Below are 21,529 nucleotides of genomic sequence, written 5' to 3'. Positions count from 1 at the left end.
TTTGGGTCCAGAAGCCCAGAATACCATTCATAGTATAGACCTCGACATGGCTGAGGGTTGAGATACTTTTGGCCACGCCCATTTTGCCTAGAAGCCCCTAAACCCATTGAAATAGCATTGGGGGTTTAAATTCGTTAGGCCCCGCCCCTTTGGGTCCAGAAGCCCAGAATACCATTCATAGTATAGACCTCGACATGGCTGAGGGTTGAGATACATCTGGCCACGCCCCTTTTGCCAAAAGCCCCTAAACCAATTGAAATAGCATTGGGGGTTTAAATTCGTTAGGCCCCGCCCCTTTAGGTCCAGAAGCCCAGAATACCATTCATAGTATAGACCTCGACATGGCTGAGGGTTGAGATACTTTTGGCCACGCCCCTTTTGCCTAGAAGCCCCTAAACCCATTGAAATAGCATTTGGGGTTTAAATTCGTTAGGCCCCGCCCCTTTGGGTCCAGAAGCCCAGAATACCATTCAAAGTATAGACCTCGACATGGCTGAGGGTTGACATACTTTTGGCCACGCCCCCTTTGCCTAGAAGCCCCTAAACCCATTGAAATAGCATTGGGGGTTTAAATTCGTTAGGCCCCGCCCCTTTGGGTCGCGAAGACCAGAATACCATTCATAGTATAGACCTCGACATGGCTGAGGGTTGACATACTTTTGGCCACGCCCCTTTTGCCTAGAAGCCCCTTAAACCCATTGAAATAGCATTGGGGGTTTAAATTCGTTAGGCCCCGCCCCTTTGGGTCCAGAAGCCCAGAATACCATTCATGGTATAGACCTCGACATGGCTGAGGGTTGAGATACTTTTGGCCACGCCCCTTTTGCCTAGAAGCCCCTAAACTTATTGAAATAGCATTGGGGGGTTTAAATTCGTTAGGCCCCGCCCCTTTGGGTCCAGAAGCCCAGAATACCATTCATAGTATAGACCTCGACATGGCTGAGGGTTGAGATACTTTTGGCCACGCCCCTTTTGTCTAGAAGCCCCTAAACCCATTGAAATAGCATTGGGGGTTTAAATTCGTTAGGCCCCGCTACTTTGGGTCCAGAAGCCCAGAATACCATTCATAGTATAGACCTCGACATGGCTGAGGGATGAGATACTTTTGGCAACGCCCCTTTTGCCTAGAAGCCCCTAAACCTATTGAAATAGCATTGGGGGTTTAAATTCGTTAGGCCCCGCCCCTTTGGGTCCAGAAGCCCAGAATACCATTCATAGTATAGACCTCGACATGGCTGAGGGTTGAGATACTTTTGGCCACGCCCCTTTTGCCTAGAAGCCCCTAAACCCATTGAAATAGCATTGGGGGTTTAAATTCGTTAGGCCCCGCCCCTTTGGGTCCAGAAGCCCAGAATACCATTCATAGTATAGACCTCGACATGGCTGAGGGTTGAGATACTTTTGGCCACGCCCCTTTTGCCTAGAAGCCCCTAAACTTATTGAAATAGCATTGGGGGTTTAAATTCGTTAGGGCCCGCCCCTTTGGGTCCAGAAGCCCAGAATACCATTCATAGTATAGACCTCGACATGGCTGAGGGTTGAGATACTTTTGGCCACGCCCCTTTTGCCTAGAAGCCCCTAAACCCATTGAAATAGCATTGGGGGTTTAAATTCGTTAGGCCCCGCTACTTTGGGTCCAGAAGCCCAGAATACCATTCATAGTATAGACCTCGACATGGCTGAGGGTTGAGATACTTTTGGCCACGCCCCTTTTGCCTAGAAGCCCCTAAACCCATTGAAATAGCATTGGGGGTTTAAATTCGTTAGGCCCCGCCCCTTTGGGTCCAGAAGCCCAGAATACCATTCATAGTATAGACCTCGACATGGCTGAGGGTTGAGATACTTTTGGCCACGCCCCTTTTGCCTAGAAGCCCCTAAACTTATTGAAATAGCATTGTGGGTTTAAATTCGTTAGGCCCCGCCCCTTTGGGTCCAGAAGCCCAGAATACCATTCATAGTATAGACCTCGACATGGCTGAGGGTTGAGATACTTTTGGCCACGCCCCTTTTGCCTAGAAGCCCCTAAACTTATTGAAATAGCATTGGGGGTTTAAATTCGTTAGGCCCCGCCCCTTTGGGTCCAGAAGCCCAGAATACCATTCATAGTATAGACCTCGACATGGCTGAGGGTTAAGATACTTTTGGCCACGCCCCTTTTGCCTAGAAGCACCTAAACCCATTGAAATAGCATTGGGGGTTTAAATTCGTTAGGCCCCGCCCCTTTGGGTCCAGAAGCCCAGAATACCAAACATAGTATAGACCTCGACATGGCTGATTGTTGACATACTTTTGGCAACGCCCCTTTTGCAAAAAGCCCCTAAACCAATTGAAATAGCATTGGGGGTTTAACTTTGTTAGGCCCCGCCCCTTTGGGTCCAGAAGCCCAGAATGCCATTCATAGTTTAGACCTCGACATGGCTGAGGGTTGAAATACTTTTGGCCACGCCCCTTTTGCCTAGAAGCCCCTAAACCCATTGAAATAGCGTTGAGGGTTTAAATTTGTTAGGCCCCGCCCCTTTGGGTCGCGAAGCCCAGAATACCATTCATAGTATAGACCACGACATTGCTGAGGGTTGAGATACTTTTGGCCACGCCCCTTTTGCCAAAAGCCTCTAAACCAATTGAAATAGCATTGGGGATTTAAATTCGTTAGGCCCCGCCCCTTTGGGTCCAGAAGCCCAGAATACCATTCATAGTATAGACCTCGACATGGCTGAGGGTTGACATACTTTTGGCCACGCCCCTTTTGCCTAGAAGCCCCTAAACCCATTGAAATAGCATTGGGGGTTTAAATTCGTTAGGCCCCGCCCCTTTGGGTCCAGAAGCCCAGAATACCATTCATAGTATAGACCTCGACATGGCTGAGGGTTGAGATACTTTTGGCCACGCCCCTTTTGCCTAGAAGCCCCTAAACCTATTGAAATAGCATTGGGGATTTAAATTCGTTAGGCCCCGCCCCTTTGGGTCGCGAAGCCCAGAATACCATTCATAGTATAGACCTCGACATGGCTGAGGGTTGACATACTTTTGGCCACGCCCCTTTTGCCTAGAAGCCCCTAAACCCATTGAAATAGCATTGGGGGTTTAAATTCGTTAGGCCCCGCCCCTTTGGGTCCAGAAGCCCAGAATACCATTCATAGTATAGACCTCGACATGGCTGAGGGTTGACATACTTTTGGCCACGCCCCTTTTGCCTAGAAGGCCCTAAACCCATTGAAATAGCATTGGGGTTTAAATTCGTTAGGCCCCGCCCCTTTGGGTCCAGAAGCCCAGAATACCATTCATAGTATAGACCTCGACATGGCTGAGGCTTGATTTTTTTTTGGCCACGCCCCTTTTGCCAAAAGCCCCTAAACCAATTGAAAAAGCATTGAGGGTTTAAATTCGTTAGGCCCCGCCCCTTTAGGTCCAGAAGCCCAGAATACCATTCATAGTATAGACCTCGACATGGCTGAGGGTTGAGATACTTTTGGCCACGCCCCTTTTGCCAAAAGCCCCTAAACCAATTAAAAAAGCATTGGGGGTTTAAATTCGTTAGGCCCCGCCCCTTAGGTTCGCGAAGCCCAGAATACCATTCATAGTATAGAACTCTACATGGCTGAGGGTTGAGATACTTTTGGCCACGCCCCTTTTGCCTAGAAGCCCCTAAACCCATTGAAATAGCATTGGGGGTTTAAATTCGTTAGGCCCCGCCCCTTTGGGTCCAGAAGCCCAGAATACCATTCATAGTATATACCTCGACATGGCTGAGGGTTGAGATACTTTTGGCCACGCCCCTTTTGCCTAGAAGCCCCTAAACTTATTGAAATAACATTGGGGGTTTAAATTCGTTAGGCCCCGCCCCTTTAGGTCGTGAAGCCCAGATTACCATTCAAAGTATAGACCTCGACATGGCTGAGGGTTGACATACTTTTGGCCACGCCCCTTTTGCCTAGAAGCCCCTAAACCCATTCAAATAGCATTGGGGGTTTAAATTCGTTAGGCCCCGCCCCTTTGGGTCCTGAAGCCCAGAACACCATTCATATTATAGACCTCGACATGGCTGAGGGTTGAGATACTTTTGGCCACGCCCCTTTTGCCAAAAGCCCCTAAACCAATTGAAAAAGCATTGAGGGTTTAAATTCGTTAGGCCCCGCCCCTTTAGGTCCAGAAGCCCAGAATACCATTCATAGTATAGACCTCGACATGGCTGAGGGTTGAGATACTTTTGGCCACGCCCCTTTTGCCAAAAGCCCCTAAACCAATTGAAATAGCATTGGGGGTTTAAATTCGTTAGGCCCCGCCCCTTTGGGTCCAGAAGCCCAGAATACCATTCATAGTATAGACCTCGACATGGCTGAGGGTTGACATACTTTTGGCCACGCCCCTTTTGCCTAGAAGCCCCTTAACCCATTGAAATAGCATTGGGGGTTTAAATTAGTTAGGCCCCGCCCCTTTGGGTACAGAAGCCCAGAATCCCATTCATAGTATAGACTTCGACATGGCTGAGTGTTGAGATACTTTTGGCCACACCCCTTTTGCCTAGAAGCCCCTAAACCCATTGAAATAGCATTGGGGGTTTAAATTCGTTAGGCCGTGCCCCTTTGGGTCCAGAAGCCCAGAATACCATTCATAGTATAGACCTCGACATGGCTGAGGGTTGAGATACATTTGGCCACGCCCCTTTTGCCAAAAGCCCCTAAACCAATTGAAATAGCATTGGGGGTTTAAATTCGTTAGGCCCCGCCCCTTTAGGTCCAGAAGCCCAGAATACCATTCATAGTATAGACCTCGACATGGCTGAGGGTTGAGATACTTTTGGCCACGCCCCTTTTGCCAAAAGCCTCTAAACCAATTGAAATAGCATTGGGGGTTTAAATTCGTTAGGCCCCGCCCCTTTGGGTCCAGAAGCCCAGATTACCATTCATAGTATAGACCTCGACATGGCTGAGGGTTGACATACTTTTGGCCATGCCCCTTTTGCCAAGAAGCCCCTAAACCCATTGAAATAGCATTGGGGGTTTAAATTCGTTAGGCCCCGCCCCTTTGGGTCGCGAAGCCCAGAATACCATTCATAGTATAGACCTCGACATGGCTGAGGGTTGACATACTTTTGGCCACGCCCCTTTTGCCTAGAAGCCCCTAAACTTCTTGAAATAGCATTGGGGGTTTAAATTCGTTAGGCCCCGCCCCTTTGGGTCCAGAAGCCCAGAATACCATTCATAGTATAGACCTCGACATGGCTGAGGGTTGACATACTTTTGGCCACGCCCCTTTTGCCTAGAAGCCCCTTAACCCATTGAAATGGCATTGGGGGTTTAAATTCGTTAGGCCCCGCCCCTTTGGGTCCAGAAGCCCAGAATACCATTCATAGTATAGACCTCGACATGGCTGAGGGTTGAGATACTTTTGGCCACGCCCCTTTTGCCTAGAAGCCCCTAAACCCATTGAAATAGCATTGGGGGTTGAAATTCGTTAGGCCCCGCCCCTTTGGGTCCAGAAGCCCAGAATACCATTCATAGTATAGACCTCGACATGGCTGAGGGTTGAGATACATCTGGCCACGCCCCTTTTGCCAAAAGCCCCTAAACCAATTGAAATAGCATTGGGGGTTTAAATTCGTTAGGCCCCGCCCCTTTAGGTCCAGAAGCCCAGAATACCATTCATAGTATAGACCTCGACATGGCTGAGGGTTGAGATACTTTTGGCCACGCCCCTTTTGCCTAGAAGCCCCTAAACCCATTGAAATAGCATTTGGGGTTTAAATTCGTTAGGCCCCGCCCCTTTGGGTCCAGAAGCCCAGAATACCATTCATAGTATAGACCTCGACATGGCTGAGGGTTGACATACTTTTGGCCACGCCCCCTTTGCCTAGAAGCCCCTAAACCCATTGAAATAGCATTGGGGGTTTAAATTCGTTAGGCCCAGCCCCTTTGGGTCGCGAAGACCAGAATACCATTCATAGTATAGACCTCGACATGGCTGAGGGTTGACATACTTTTGGCCACGCCCCTTTTGCCTAGAAGCCCCTAAACCCATTGAAATAGCATTGGGGGTTTAAATTCGTTAGGCCCCGCCCCTTTGGGTCCAGAAGCCCAGAATAACATTCATAGTATAGACCTCGACATGGCTGAGGGTTAAGATACTTTTGGCCACGCCCCTTTTGCCAAAAGCCTCTAAACCAATTGAAATAGCATTGGGGGTTTAAATTCGTTAGGCCCCGCCCCTTTAGGTCCAGAAGCCCAGATTACCATTCATAGTATAGACCTCGACATGGCTGAGGGTTGACATACTTTTGGCCATGCCCGTTTTGCCAAGAAGCCCCTAAACCCATTGAAATAGCATTGGGGGTTTAAATTCGTTAGGCCCCGCCCCTTTGGGTCCAGAAGCCCAGAATACCATTCATAGTATATACCTCGACATGGCTGGGGGTTGAGATACTTTTGGCCACGCCCCTTTTGCCTAGAAGCCCCTAAACTTATTGAAATAGCATTGGGGGTTTAAATTCGTTAGGCCCCGCTACTTTGGGTCCAGAAGCCCAGAATACCATTCATAGTATAGACCTCGACATGGCTGAGGGTTGAGAAACTTTTGGCCACGCCCCTTTTGCCTAGAAGCCCCTAAACCCATTGAAATAGCATTGGGGGTTTAAATTCGTTAGGCCCCGCCCCTTTGGGTCCAGAAGCCCAGAATACCATTCATAGTATAGACCTTGACATGGCTGAGGGTTGAGATACTTTTGGCCACGCCCCTTTTGCCTAGAAGCTCCTAAACTTATTGAAATAGCATTGGGGGTTTAAATTCGTTAGGCCCCGCCCCTTTGGGTCCAGAAGCCCAGAATACCATTCATAGTATAGACCTCGACATGGCTGAGGGTTGACATACTTTTGGCCACGCCCCCTTTGCCTAGAAGCCCCTAAACCCATTGAAATAGCATTGGGGGTTTAAATTCGTTAGGCCCCGCCCCTTTGGGTCGCGAAGACCAGAATACCACTCATAGTATAGACCTCGACATGGCTGAGGGTTGACATACTTTTGGCCACGCCCCTTTTGCCTAGAAGCCCCTTAAACCCATTGAAATAGCATTGGGGGTTTAAATTCGTTAGGCCCCGCCCCTTTGGGTCCAGAAGCCCAGAATACCATTCATGGTATAGACCTCGACATGGCTGAGGGTTGAGATACTTTTGGCCACGCCCCTTTTGCCTAGAAGCCCCTAAACTTATTGAAATAGCATTGGGGGGTTTAAATTCGTTAGGCCCCGCCCCTTTGGGTCCAGAAGCCCAGAATACCATTCATAGTATAGACCTCGACATGGCTGAGGGTTGAGATACTTTTGGCCACGCCCCTTTTGCCTAGAAGCACCTAAACCCATTGAAATAGCATTGGGGGTTTAAATTCGTTAGGCCCCGCCCCTTTGGGTCCAGAAGCCCAGAATACCAAACATAGTATAGACCTCGACATGGCTGATTGTTGACATACTTTTGGCAACGCCCCTTTTGCCAAAAGCCCCTAAACCAATTGAAATAGCATTGTGGGTTTAAATTCGTTAGGCCCCGCCCCTTTGGGTCCAGAAGCCCAGAATACCATGCATAGTATAGACCTCGACATGGCTGAGGGTTGAGATACTTTTGGCCATGCCCCTTTTGCCTAGAAGCCCCTAAACCCATTGAAATAGCATTGGGGGTTTAACTTTGTTAGGCCCCGCCCCTTTGGGTCCAGAAGCCCAGAATGCCATTCAAAGTTTAGAGCTCGACATGGCTGAGGGTTGAAATACTTTTGGCCACGCCCCTTTTGCCTAGAAGCCCCTAAACCCATTGAAATAGCGTTGAGGGTTTAAATTTGTTAGGCCCCGCCCCTTTGGGTCGCGAAGCCCAGAATACCATTCATAGTATATACCTCGACATGGCTGAGGGTTGAGATACTTTTGGCCACGCCCCTTTTGCCAAAAGCCTCTAAACCAATTGAAATAGCATTGGGGATTTAAATTCGTTAGGCCCCGCCCCTTTGGGTCCAGAAGCCCAGAATACCATTCATAGTATAGACCTCGACATGGCTGAGGGTTGACATACTTTTGGCCACGCCCTTTTTGCCTAGAAGCCCCTTAACCCATTGAAATGGCATTGGGGGTTTAAATTCGTTAGGCCCCGCCCCTTTGGGTCCAGAAGCCCAGAATACCATTCATAGTATAGACCTCGACATGGCTGAGGGTTGAGATACTTTTGGCCACGCCCCTTTTGCCTAGAAGCCCCTAAACCCATTGAAATAGCATTGGGGGTTTAAATTCGTTAGGCCCCGCCCCTTTGGGTCCAGAAGCCCAGAATACCATTCATAGTATAGACCTTGACATGGCTGAGGGTTGAGATACTTTTGGCCACGCCCCTTTTGCCTAGAAGCTCCTAAACTTATTGAAATAGCATTGGGGGTTTAAATTCGTTAGGCCCCGCCCCTTTGGGTCCAGAAGCCCAGAATACCATTCATAGTATAGACCTCGACATGGCTGAGGGTTGACATACTTTTGGCCACGCCCCCTTTGCCTAGAAGCCCCTAAACCCATTGAAATAGCATTGGGGGTTTAAATTCGTTAGGCCCCGCCCCTTTGGGTCGCGAAGACCAGAATACCATTCATAGTATAGACCTCGACATGGCTGAGGGTTGACATACTTTTGGCCACGCCCCTTTTGCCTAGAAGCCCCTAAACTTATTGAAATAGCATTGGGGGTTTAAATTCGTTAGGCCCCGCTACTTTGGGTCCAGAAGCCCAGAATACCATTCATAGTATAGACCTCGACATGGCTGAGGGTTGAGAAACTTTTGGCCACGCCCCTTTTGCCTAGAAGCCCCTAAACCCATTGAAATAGCATTGGGGGTTTAAATTCGTTAGGCCCCGCCCCTTTGGGTCCAGAAGCCCAGAATACCATTCATAGTATAGACCTTGACATGGCTGAGGGTTGAGATACTTTTGGCCACGCCCCTTTTGCCTAGAAGCTCCTAAACTTATTGAAATAGCATTGGGGGTTTAAATTCGTTAGGCCCCGCCCCTTTGGGTCCAGAAGCCCAGAATACCATTCATAGTATAGACCTCGACATGGCTGAGGGTTGATATACTTTTGGCCACGCCCCCTTTGCCTAGAAGCCCCTAAACCCATTGAAATAGCATTGGGGGTTTAAATTCGTTAGGCCCCGCCCCTTTGGGTCCAGAAGCCCAGAATACCATGCATAGTATAGACCTCGACATGGCTGAGGGTTGAGATACTTTTGGCCACGCCCCTTTTGCCTAGAAGCCCCTAAACCCATTGAAATAGCATTGGGGGTTTAACTTTGTTAGGCCCCGCCCCTTTGGGTCCAGAAGCCCAGAATGCCATTCAAAGTTTAGACCTCGACATGGCTGAGGGTTGAAATACTTTTGGCCACGCCCCTTTTGCCTAGAAGCCCCTAAACCCATTGAAATAGCGTTGAGGGTTTAAATTTGTTAGGCCCCGCCCCTTTGGGTCGCGAAGCCCAGAATACCATTCATAGTATATACCTCGACATGGCTGAGGGTTGAGATACTTTTGGCCACGCCCCTTTTGCCAAAAGCCTCTAAACCAATTGAAATAGCATTGGGGATTTAAATTCGTTAGGCCCCGCCCCTTTGGGTCCAGAAGCCCAGAATACCATTCATAGTATAGACCTCGACATGGCTGAGGGTTGACATACTTTTGGCCACGCCCCTTTTGCCTAGAAGCCCCTTAACCCATTGAAATGGCATTGGGGGTTTAAATTCGTTAGGCCCCGCCCCTTTGGGTCCAGAAGCCCAGAATACCATTCATAGTATAGACCTCGACATGGCTGAGGGTTGAGATACTTTTGGCCACGCCCATTTTGCCTAGAAGCCCCTAAACCCATTGAAATAGCATTGGGGGTTTAAATTCGTTAGGCCCCGCCCCTTTGGGTCCAGAAGCCCAGAATACCATTCATAGTATAGACCTCGACATGGCTGAGGGTTGAGATACATCTGGCCACGCCCCTTTTGCCAAAAGCCCCTAAACCAATTGAAATAGCATTGGGGGTTTAAATTCGTTAGGCCCCGCCCCTTTAGGTCCAGAAGCCCAGAATACCATTCATAGTATAGACCTCGACATGGCTGAGGGTTGAGATACTTTTGGCCACGCCCCTTTTGCCTAGAAGCCCCTAAACCCATTGAAATAGCATTTGGGGTTTAAATTCGTTAGGCCCCGCCCCTTTGGGTCCAGAAGCCCAGAATACCATTCATAGTATAGACCTCGACATGGCTGAGGGTTGACATACTTTTGGCCACGCCCCCTTTGCCTAGAAGCCCCTAAACCCATTGAAATAGCATTGGGGGTTTAAATTCGTTAGGCCCCGCCCCTTTGGGTCGCGAAGACCAGAATACCATTCATAGTATAGACCTCGACATGGCTGAGGGTTGACATACTTTTGGCCACGCCCCTTTTGCCTAGAAGCCCCTTAAACCCATTGAAATAGCATTGGGGGTTTAAATTCGTTAGGCCCCGCCCCTTTGGGTCCAGAAGCCCAGAATACCATTCATGGTATAGACCTCGACATGGCTGAGGGTTGAGATACTTTTGGCCACGCCCCTTTTGCCTAGAAGCCCCTAAACTTATTGAAATAGCATTGGGGGGTTTAAATTCGTTAGGCCCCGCCCCTTTGGGTCCAGAAGCCCAGAATACCATTCATAGTATAGACCTCGACATGGCTGAGGGTTGAGATACTTTTGGCCACGCCCCTTTTGTCTAGAAGCCCCTAAACCCATTGAAATAGCATTGGGGGTTTAAATTCGTTAGGCCCCGCTACTTTGGGTCCAGAAGCCCAGAATACCATTCATAGTATAGACCTCGACATGGCTGAGGGATGAGATACTTTTGGCAACGCCCCTTTTGCCTAGAAGCCCCTAAACCTATTGAAATAGCATTGGGGGTTTAAATTCGTTAGGCCCCGCCCCTTTGGGTCCAGAAGCCCAGAATACCATTCATAGTATAGACCTCGACATGGCTGAGGGTTGAGATACTTTTGGCCACGCCCCTTTTGCCTAGAAGCCCCTAAACCCATTGAAATAGCATTGGGGGTTTAAATTCGTTAGGCCCCGCCCCTTTGGGTCCAGAAGCCCAGAATACCATTCATAGTATAGACCTCGACATGGCTGAGGGTTGAGATACTTTTGGCCACGCCCCTTTTGCCTAGAAGCCCCTAAACTTATTGAAATAGCATTGGGGGTTTAAATTCGTTAGGCCCCGCCCCTTTGGGTCCAGAAGCCCAGAATACCATTCATAGTATAGACCTCGACATGGCTGAGGGTTGAGATACTTTTGGCCACGCCCCTTTTGCCTAGAAGCCCCTAAACCCATTGAAATAGCATTGGGGGTTTAAATTCGTTAGGCCCCGCTACTTTGGGTCCAGAAGCCCAGAATACCATTCATAGTATAGACCTCGACATGGCTGAGGGTTGAGATACTTTTGGCCACGCCCCTTTTGCCTAGAAGCCCCTAAACCCATTGAAATAGCATTGGGGGTTTAAATTCGTTAGGCCCCGCCCCTTTGGGTCCAGAAGCCCAGAATACCATTCATAGTATAGACCTCGACATGGCTGAGGGTTGAGATACTTTTGGCCACGCCCCTTTTGCCTAGAAGCCCCTAAACTTATTGAAATAGCATTGTGGGTTTAAATTCGTTAGGCCCCGCCCCTTTGGGTCCAGAAGCCCAGAATACCATTCATAGTATAGACCTCGACATGGCTGAGGGTTGAGATACTTTTGGCCACGCCCCTTTTGCCTAGAAGCCCCTAAACTTATTGAAATAGCATTGGGGGTTTAAATTCGTTAGGCCCCGCCCCTTTGGGTCCAGAAGCCCAGAATACCATTCATAGTATAGACCTCGACATGGCTGAGGGTTAAGATACTTTTGGCCACGCCCCTTTTGCCTAGAAGCACCTAAACCCATTGAAATAGCATTGGGGGTTTAAATTCGTTAGGCCCCGCCCCTTTGGGTCCAGAAGCCCAGAATACCAAACATAGTATAGACCTCGACATGGCTGATTGTTGACATACTTTTGGCAACGCCCCTTTTGCAAAAAGCCCCTAAACCAATTGAAATAGCATTGGGGGTTTAAATTCGTTAGGCCCCGCCCCTTTGGGTCCAGAAGCCCAGAATACCATTCATAGTATAGACCTCGACATGGCTGAGGGTTGACATACTTTTGGCCACGCCCCTTTTGCCTAGAAGGCCCTAAACCCATTGAAATAGCGTTGAGGGTTTAAATTTGTTAGGCCCCGCCCCTTTGGGTCGCGAAGCCCAGAATACCATTCATAGTATAGACCTCGACATTGCTGAGGGTTGAGATACTTTTGGCCACGCCCCTTTTGCCAAAAGCCTCTAAACCAATTGAAATAGCATTGGGGATTTAAATTCGTTAGGCCCCGCCCCTTTGGGTCCAGAAGCCCAGAATACCATTCATAGTATAGACCTCGACATGGCTGAGGGTTGACATACTTTTGGCCACGCCCCTTTTGCCTAGAAGCCCCTAAACCCATTGAAATAGCATTGGGGGTTTAAATTCGTTAGGCCCCGCCCCTTTGGGTCCAGAAGCCCAGAATACCATTCATAGTATAGACCTCGACATGGCTGAGGGTTGAGATACTTTTGGCCACGCCCCTTTTGCCTAGAAGCCCCTAAACCTATTGAAATAGCATTGGGGATTTAAATTCGTTAGGCCCCGCCCCTTTGGGTCGCGAAGCCCAGAATACCATTCATAGTATAGACCTCGACATGGCTGAGGGTTGACATACTTTTGGCCACGCCCCTTTTGCCTAGAAGCCCCTAAACCCATTGAAATAGCATTGGGGGTTTAAATTCGTTAGGCCCCGCCCCTTTGGGTCCAGAAGCCCAGAATACCATTCATAGTATAGACCTCGACATGGCTGAGGGTTGACATACTTTTGGCCACGCCCCTTTTGCCTAGAAGGCCCTAAACCCATTGAAATAGCATTGGGGTTTAAATTCGTTAGGCCCCGCCCCTTTGGGTCCAGAAGCCCAGAATACCATTCATAGTATAGACCTCGACATGGCTGAGGCTTGATTTTTTTTTGGCCACGCCCCTTTTGCCAAAAGCCCCTAAACCAATTGAAATAGCATTGGGGGTTTCAATTCGTTAGGCCACGCCCCTTTGGGTCCAGAAGCCCAGAATACCATTCATAGTATAGACCTCAACATGGCTGAGGGTTGACATACTTTTGGCCACGCCCCTTTTGCCTAGAAGCCCCTTAACCCATTGAAATAGCATTGGGGGTTTAAATTCGTTAGGCCCCGCCCCTTTGGGTCCAGAAGCCCAGAATACCATTCATAGTATAGACCTCGACATGGCTGAGGGTTGAGATACTTTTGGCCACGCCCCTTTTGCCAAAAGCCCCTAAACCAATTGAAATAGCATTGGGGGTTTAAATTCGTTAGGCCCCACCCCTTTAGGTCCAGAAGCCCAGAATACCATTCATAGTATAGACCTCGACATGGCTGAGGGTTGACATACTTTTGGCCACGCCCCTTTTGCCTAGAAGACCCTAAACCCAATTGAAATAGCATTGGGGATTTAAATTCGTTAGGCCCCGCCCCTTTGGGTCGCGAAGCCCAGAATACCATTCATAGTATAGACCTCGACATGGCAGAGGGTTGACATACTTTTGGCCACGCCCCTTTTGCCTAGAAGCCCCTAAACCCATTGAAATAGCATTGGGGGTTTAAATTCGTTAGGCCCCGCCCCTTTGGGTTCAGAAGCCCAGAATACCATTCATAGTATAGACCTCGACATGGCTGAGGGTTGACATACTTTTGGCCACGCCCCTTTTGCCTAGAAGCCCCTTAACCCATTGAAATGGCATTGGGGGTTTAAATTCGTTAGACCCCGCCCCTTTGGGTCCAGAAGCCCAGAATACCATTCATAGTATAGACCTCGACATGGCTGAGGGTTGAGATACTTTTGGCCACGCCCCTTTTGCCTAGAAGCCCCTAAACCCATTGAAATAGCATTGGGGGTTTAAATTCGTTAGGCCCCGCCCCTTTGGGTTCAGAAGCCCAGAATACCATTCATAGTATAGACCTCGACATGGCTGAGGGTTGAGATACATTTGGCCACGCCCCTTTTGCCAAAAGCCCCTAAACCAATTGAAATAGCATTGGGGGTTTAAATTCGTTAGGCCCCGCCCCTTTAGGTCCAGAAGCCCAGAATACCATTCATAGTATAGACCTCGACATGGCTGAGGGTTGACATACTTTTGGCCACGCCCCTTTTGCCTAGAAGCCCCTAAACCCATTGAAATAGCATTGGGGGTTTAAATTCGTTAGGCCCCGCCCCTTTGGGTCCAGAAGCCCAGAATACCATTCATAGTATAGACCTCGACATGGCTGAGGGTTGACATACTTTTGGCCACGCCCCTTTTGCCTAGAAGCCCCTAAACCCATTGAAATAGCATTGGGGGTTTAAATTCGTTAGGCCCCGCCCCTTTGGGTCCAGAAGCCCAGAATACCATTCATAGTATAGACCTCGACATGGCTGAGGGTTGACATACTTTTGGCCACGCCCCTTTTGCCTAGAAGCCCCTTAACCCATTGAAATGGCATTGGGGGTTTAAATTCGTTAGACCCCGCCCCTTTGGGTCCAGAAGCCCAGAATACCATTCATAGTATAGACCTCGACATGGCTGAGGGTTGACATACTTTTGGCCACGCCCCTTTTGCCTAGAAGCCCCTAAACCCATTGAAAAAACATTGGGGGTTTAAATTCGTTAGGCCCTGCCCCTTTGGGTCGCGAAGCCCAGAATACCATTCATAGTATAGACCTCGACATGGCTGAGGGTTGACATACTTTTGGCCACGCCCCTTTTGCCTAGAAGCCCCTAAACCCATTGAAATAGCATTGGGGGTTTAAATTCGTTAGACCCCGCCCCTTTGGGTCCAGAAGCCCAGAATACCATTCATAGTATAGACCTCGACATGGCTGAGGGTTGAGATACTTTTGGCCACGCCCCTTTTGCCAAAAGCCTCTAAACCAATTGAAATAGCATTGGGGGTTTAAATTCGTTAGGCCCCGCCCTTTTTGGTCCAGAAGCCCAGAATACCATTCATAGTATAGACCTCGACATGGCTGAGGGTTAACATACTTTTGGCCACGCCCCTTTTGCCTAGAAGCCCCTAAACCCATTGAAATAGCATTGGGGGTTTAAATTCGTTAGGCCCCGCCCCTTTGGGTCCAGAAGCCCAGAATACCATTCATAGTATATACCTCGACATGGCTGAGGGTTGAGATACTTTTGGCCACGCCCCTTTTGCCTAGAAGCCCCTAAACTTATTGAAATAACATTGGGGGTTTAAATTCGTTAGGCCCCGCCCCTTTGGGTCGCGAAGCCCAGATTACCATTCAAAGTATAGACCTCGACATGGCTGAGGGTTGACATACTTTTGGCCACGCCCCTTTTGCCTAGAAGCCCCTAAACCCATTCAAATAGCATTGGGGGTTTAAATTCGTTAGGCCCCGCCCCTTTGGGTCCTGAAGCCCAGAACACCATTCATATTATAGACCTCGACATGGCTGAGGGTTGAGATACTTTTGGCCACGCCCCTTTTGCCAAAAGCCCCTAAACCAATTGAAAAAGCATTGGGGGTTTAAATTCGTTAGGCCCCGCCCCTTTAGGTCCAGAAGCCCAGAATACCATTCATAGCATAGACCTCGACATGGCTGAGGGTTGAGATACTTTTGGCCACGCCCCTTTTGCCTAGAAGCCCCTAAACCCATTGAAAAAGCATTGGGGGTTTAAATTCGTTAGGCCCCGCCCCTTAGGTTCGCGAAGCCCAGAATACCATTCATAGTATAGACCTCGACATGGCTGAGGCTTGATATATTTTTGGCCACGCCCCTTTTGCCAAAAGCCCCTAAACCAATTGAAATAGCATTGGGGGTTTAAATTCGTTAGGCCCCGCCCCTTTGGGCCCAGAAGCCCAGAATACCATTCATAGTATAGACCTCGACATGGCTGAGGGTTGACATACTTTTGGCCACGCCCCTTTTGCCTAGAAGCCCCTTAACCCATTGAAATAGCATTGGGGGTTTAAATTAGTTAGGCCCCGCTCCTTTGGGTACAGAAGCCCAGAATCCCATTCATAGTATAGACTTCGACATGTCTGAGGGTTGAGATACTTTTGGCCACGCCCCTTTTGCCTAGAAGCCCCTAAACCCATTGAAATAGCATTGGGGGTTTAAATTCGTTAGGCTGTGCCCCTTTGGGTCCAGAAGCCCAGATTACCATTCATAGTATAGACCTCGACATGGCTGAGGGTTGAGATACATTTGACCACGCCCCTTTTGCCAAAAGCCCCTAAACCAATTGAAATAGCATTGGGGGTTTAAATTCGTTAGGCCCCGCCCCTTTAGGTCCAGAAGCCCAGAATACCATTCATAGTATAGACCTCGACATGGCTGAGGGTTGAGATACTTTTGGCCACGCCCCTTTTGCCTAGAAGCCCCTAAACCCATTGAAATAGCATTGGGGGTTTAAATTCGTTAGGCCCCGCCCCTTTGGGTCCAGAAGCCCAGAATACCATTCATAGTATAGACCTCGACATGGCTGAGGGTTGTGATACTTTTGGCCACGCCCCTTTTGCCTATTAGACCCTAAACCCATTGAAATAGCATTTAGGATTTAAATCCGTTAGGCCCCGCCCCTTTGGGTCGCGAAGCCCAGAATACCATTCATAGTATAGACCTCGACATGGCTGAGGGTTGACATACTTTTGGCCACGCCCCTTTTGCCTAGAAGCCCCTAAACTTCTTGAAATAGCATTGGGGGTTTAAATTCGTTAGGCCCGGCCCCTTTGGGTCCAGAAGCCCAGAATACCATTCATAGTATAGACCTCGACATGGCTGAGGGTTGACATACTTTTGGCCACGCCCCTTTTGCCTAGAAGCCCCTTAAACCATTGAAATGGCATTGGGGGTTTAAATTCGTTAGGCCCCGCCCCTTTGGGTCCAGAAGCCCAGAATACCATTCATAGTATAGACCTCGACATGGCTGAGGGTTGAGATACTTTTGGCCACGCCCCTTTTGCCTAGAAGCCCCTAAACCCATTGAAATAGCATTGGGGGTTTAAATTCGTTAGGCCCCGCCCCTTTGGGTCCAGAAGCCCAGAATACCATTCATAGTATAGACCTCGACATGGCTGAGGGTTGAGATACATCTGGCCACGCCCCTTTTGCCAAAAGCCCCTAAACCAATTGAAATAGCATTGGGGGTTTAAATTCGTTAGGCCCCGCCCCTTTAGGTCCAGAAGCCCAGAATACCATTCATAGTATAGACCTCGACATGGCTGAGGGTTGAGATACTTTTGGCCACGCCCATTTTGCCTAGAAGCCCCTAAACCCATTGAAATAGCATTTGGGGTTTAAATTCGTTAGGCCCCGCCCCTTTGGGTCCAGAAGCCCAGAATACCATTCATAGTATAGACCTCGACATGGCTGATGGTTGACATACTTTTGGCCACGCCCCCTTTGCCTAGAAGCCCCTAAACCCATTGAAATAGCATTGGGGGTTTAAATTCGTTAGGCCCCGCCCCTTTGGGTCGCGAAGACCAGAATACCATTCATAGTATAGACCTCGACATGGCTGAGGGTTGACATACTTTTGGCCACGCCCCTTTTGCCTAGAAGCCCCTAAACCCATTGAAATAGCATTGGGGGTTTAAATTCGTTAGGCCCCGCCCCTTTGGGTCCAGAAGCCCAGAATAACATTCATAGTATAGACCTCGACATGGCTGAGGGTTGAGATACTTTTGGCCACGCCCCTTTTGCCAAAAGCCTCTAAACAAATTGAAATAGCATTGGGGGTTTAAATTCGTTAGGCCCCGCCCCTTTGGGTCCAGAAGCCCAGATTACCATTCATAGTATAGACCTCGACATGGCTGAGGGTTGACATACTTTTGGCCATGCCCCTTTTGCCAAGAAGCCCCTAAACCCATTGAAATAGCATTGGGGGTTTAAATTCGTTAGGCCCCGCCCCTTTGGGTCCAGAAGCCCAGAATACCATTCATAGTATATACCTCGACATGGCTGGGGGTTGAGATACTTTTGGCCACGCCCCTTTTGCCTAGAAGCCCCTAAACTTATTGAAATAGCATTGGGGGTTTAAATTCGTTAGGCCCCGCCCCTTTGGGTCGCGAAGCCCAGATTACCATTCATAGTATAGACCTCGACATGGCTGAGGGTTGTGATACTTTTGGCCACCCCCCTTTTGCCTAGAAGCCCCTAAACCCATTGAAATAGCATTGGGGGTTTAAATTCGTTAGGCCCCGCTACTTTGGGTCCAGAAGCCCAGAATACCATTCATAGTATAGACCTCGACATGGCTGAGGGTTGAGAAACTTTTGCCCACGCCCCTTTTGCCTAGAAGCCCCTAAACCCATTGAAATAGCATTGGGGGTTTAAATTCGTTAGGCCCCGCCCCTTTGGGTCCAGAAGCCCAGAATACCATTCATAATATAGACCTTGACATGGCTGAGGGTTGAGAAACTTTTGCCCACGCCCCTTTTGCCTAGAAGCCCCTAAATCCATTGAAATAGCATTGGGGGTTTAAATTCGTTAGGCCCCGCCCCTTTGGGTCCAGAAGCCCAGAATACCATTCATAGTATAGACCTCGACATGGCTGAGGGTTGAGATACTTTTGGCCACGCCCCTTTTGCCTAGAAGCCCCTTAACCCATTGAAATAGCATTGGGGGTTTAAATTAGTTAGGCCCCGCTCCTTTGGGTACAGAAGCCCAGAATCCCATTCATAGTATAGACTTCGACATGGCTGAGGGTTGAGATACTTTTGGCCACGCCCCTTTTGCCTAGAAGCCCCTAAACCCATTGAAATAGCATTGGGGGTTTAAATTCGTTAGGCTGTGCCCCTTTGGGTCCAGAAGCCCAGATTACCATTCATAGTATAGACCTCGACATGGCTGAGGGTTGAGATACATTTGACCACGCCCCTTTTGCCAAAAGCCCCTAAACCAATTGAAATAGCATTGGGGGTTTAAATTCGTTAGGCCCCGCCCCTTTAGGTCCAGAAGCCCAGAATACCATTCATAGTATAGACCTCGACATGGCTGAGGGTTGAGATACTTTTGGCCACGCCCCTTTTGCCTAGAAGCCCCTAAACCCATTGAAATAGCATTGGGGGTTTAAATTCGTTAGGCCCCGCCCCTTTGGGTCCAGAAGCCCAGAATACCATTCATAGTATAGACCTCGACATGGCTGAGGGTTGTGATACTTTTGGCCACGCCCCTTTTGCCTATTAGACCCTAAACCCATTGAAATAGCATTTAGGATTTAAATCCGTTAGGCCCCGCCCCTTTGGGTCGCGAAGCCCAGAATACCATTCATAGTATAGACCTCGACATGGCTGAGGGTTGACATACTTTTGGCCACGCCCCTTTTGCCTAGAAGCCCCTAAACTTCTTGAAATAGCATTGGGGGTTTAAATTCGTTAGGCCCGGCCCCTTTGGGTCCAGAAGCCCAGAATACCATTCATAGTATAGACCTCGACATGGCTGAGGGTTGACATACTTTTGGCCACGCCCCTTTTGCCTAGAAGCCCCTTAACCCATTGAAATGGCATTGGGGGTTTAAATTCGTTAGGCCCCGCCCCTTTGGGTCCAGAAGCCCAGAATACCATTCATAGTATAGACCTCGACATGGCTGAGGGTTGAGATACTTTTGGCCACGCCCCTTTTGCCTAGAAGCCCCTAAACCCATTGAAATAGCATTGGGGGTTTAAATTCGTTAGGCCCCGCCCCTTTGGGTCCAGAAGCCCAGAATACCATTCATAGTATAGACCTCGACATGGCTGAGGGTTGAGATACATCTGGCCACGCCCCTTTTGCCAAAAGCCCCTAAACCAATTGAAATAGCATTGGGGGTTTAAATTCGTTAGGCCCCGCCCCTTTAGGTCCAGAAGCCCAGAATACCATTCATAGTATAGACCTCGACATGGCTGAGGGTTGAGATACTTTTGGCCACGCCCCTTTTGCCAAAAGCCTCTAAACCAATTGAAATAGCATTGGGGGTTTAAATTCGTTAGACCCCGCCCCTTTGGGTCCAGAAGCCCAGAATACCATTCATAGTATAGACCTCGACATGGCTGAGGGTTGAGATACTTTTGGCCACGCCCCTTTTGCCTAGAAGCCCCTAAACCCATTGAAATAGCATTGGGGGTTTAAATTCGTTAGGCCCCGCCCCTTTGGGTTCAGAAGCCCAGAATACCATTCATAGTATAGACCTCGACATGGCTGAGGGTTGAGATACATTTGGCCACGCCCCTTTTGCCAAAAGCCCCTAAACCAATTGAAATAGCATTGGGGGTTTAAATTCGTTAGGCCCCGCCCCTTTAGGTCCAGAAGCCCAGAATACCATTCATAGTATAGACCTCGACATGGCTGAGGGTTGACATACTTTTGGCCACGCCCCTTTTGCCTAGAAGCCCCTAAACCCATTGAAATAGCATTGGGGGTTTAAATTCGTTAGGCCCCGCCCCTTTGGGTCCAGAAGCCCAGAATACCATTCATAGTATAGACCTCGACATGGCTGAGGGTTGACATACTTTTGGCCACGCCCCTTTTGCCTAGAAGCCCCTAAACCCATTGAAATAGCATTGGGGGTTTAAATTCGTTAGGCCCCGCCCCTTTGGGTCCAGAAGCCCAGAATACCATTCATAGTATAGACCTCGACATGGCTGAGGGTTGACATACTTTTGGCCACGCCCCTTTTGCCTAGAAGCCCCTTAACCCATTGAAATGGCATTGGGGGTTTAAATTCGTTAGACCCCGCCCCTTTGGGTCCAGAAGCCCAGAATACCATTCATAGTATAGACCTCGACATGGCTGAGGGTTGACATACTTTTGGCCACGCCCCTTTTGCCTAGAAGCCCCTAAACCCATTGAAAAAGCATTGGGGGTTTAAATTCGTTAGGCCCTGCCCCTTTGGGTCGCGAAGCCCAGAATACCATTCATAGTATAGACCTCGACATGGCTGAGGGTTGACATACTTTTGGCCACGCCCCTTTTGCCTAGAAGCCCCTAAACCCATTGAAATAGCATTGGGGGTTTAAATTCGTTAGACCCCGCCCCTTTGGGTCCAGAAGCCCAGAATACCATTCATAGTATAGACCTCGACATGGCTGAGGGTTGAGATACTTTTGGCCACGCCCCTTTTGCCAAAAGCCTCTAAACCAATTGAAATAGCATTGGGGGTTTAAATTCGTTAGGCCCCGCCCTTTTTGGTCCAGAAGCCCAGAATACCATTCATAGTATAGACCTCGACATGGCTGAGGGTTAACATACTTTTGGCCACGCCCCTTTTGCCTAGAAGCCCCTAAACCTATTGAAATAGCATTGGGGGTTTAAATTCGTTAGGCCCCGCCCCTTTGGGTCCAGAAGCCCAGAATACCATTCATAGTATATACCTCGACATGGCTGAGGGTTGAGATACTTTTGGCCACGCCCCTTTTGCCTAGAAGA

This window comes from Crinia signifera, chromosome 3 (genome assembly GCF_055691185.1).
Source record: "Crinia signifera chromosome 3, ASM5569118v1, whole genome shotgun sequence".
Taxonomy (NCBI): domain Eukaryota; kingdom Metazoa; phylum Chordata; class Amphibia; order Anura; family Myobatrachidae; genus Crinia; species Crinia signifera.
The sequence above is the reverse complement of the archived record's forward strand: the minus strand, read 5'-3'. Positions refer to the sequence as shown.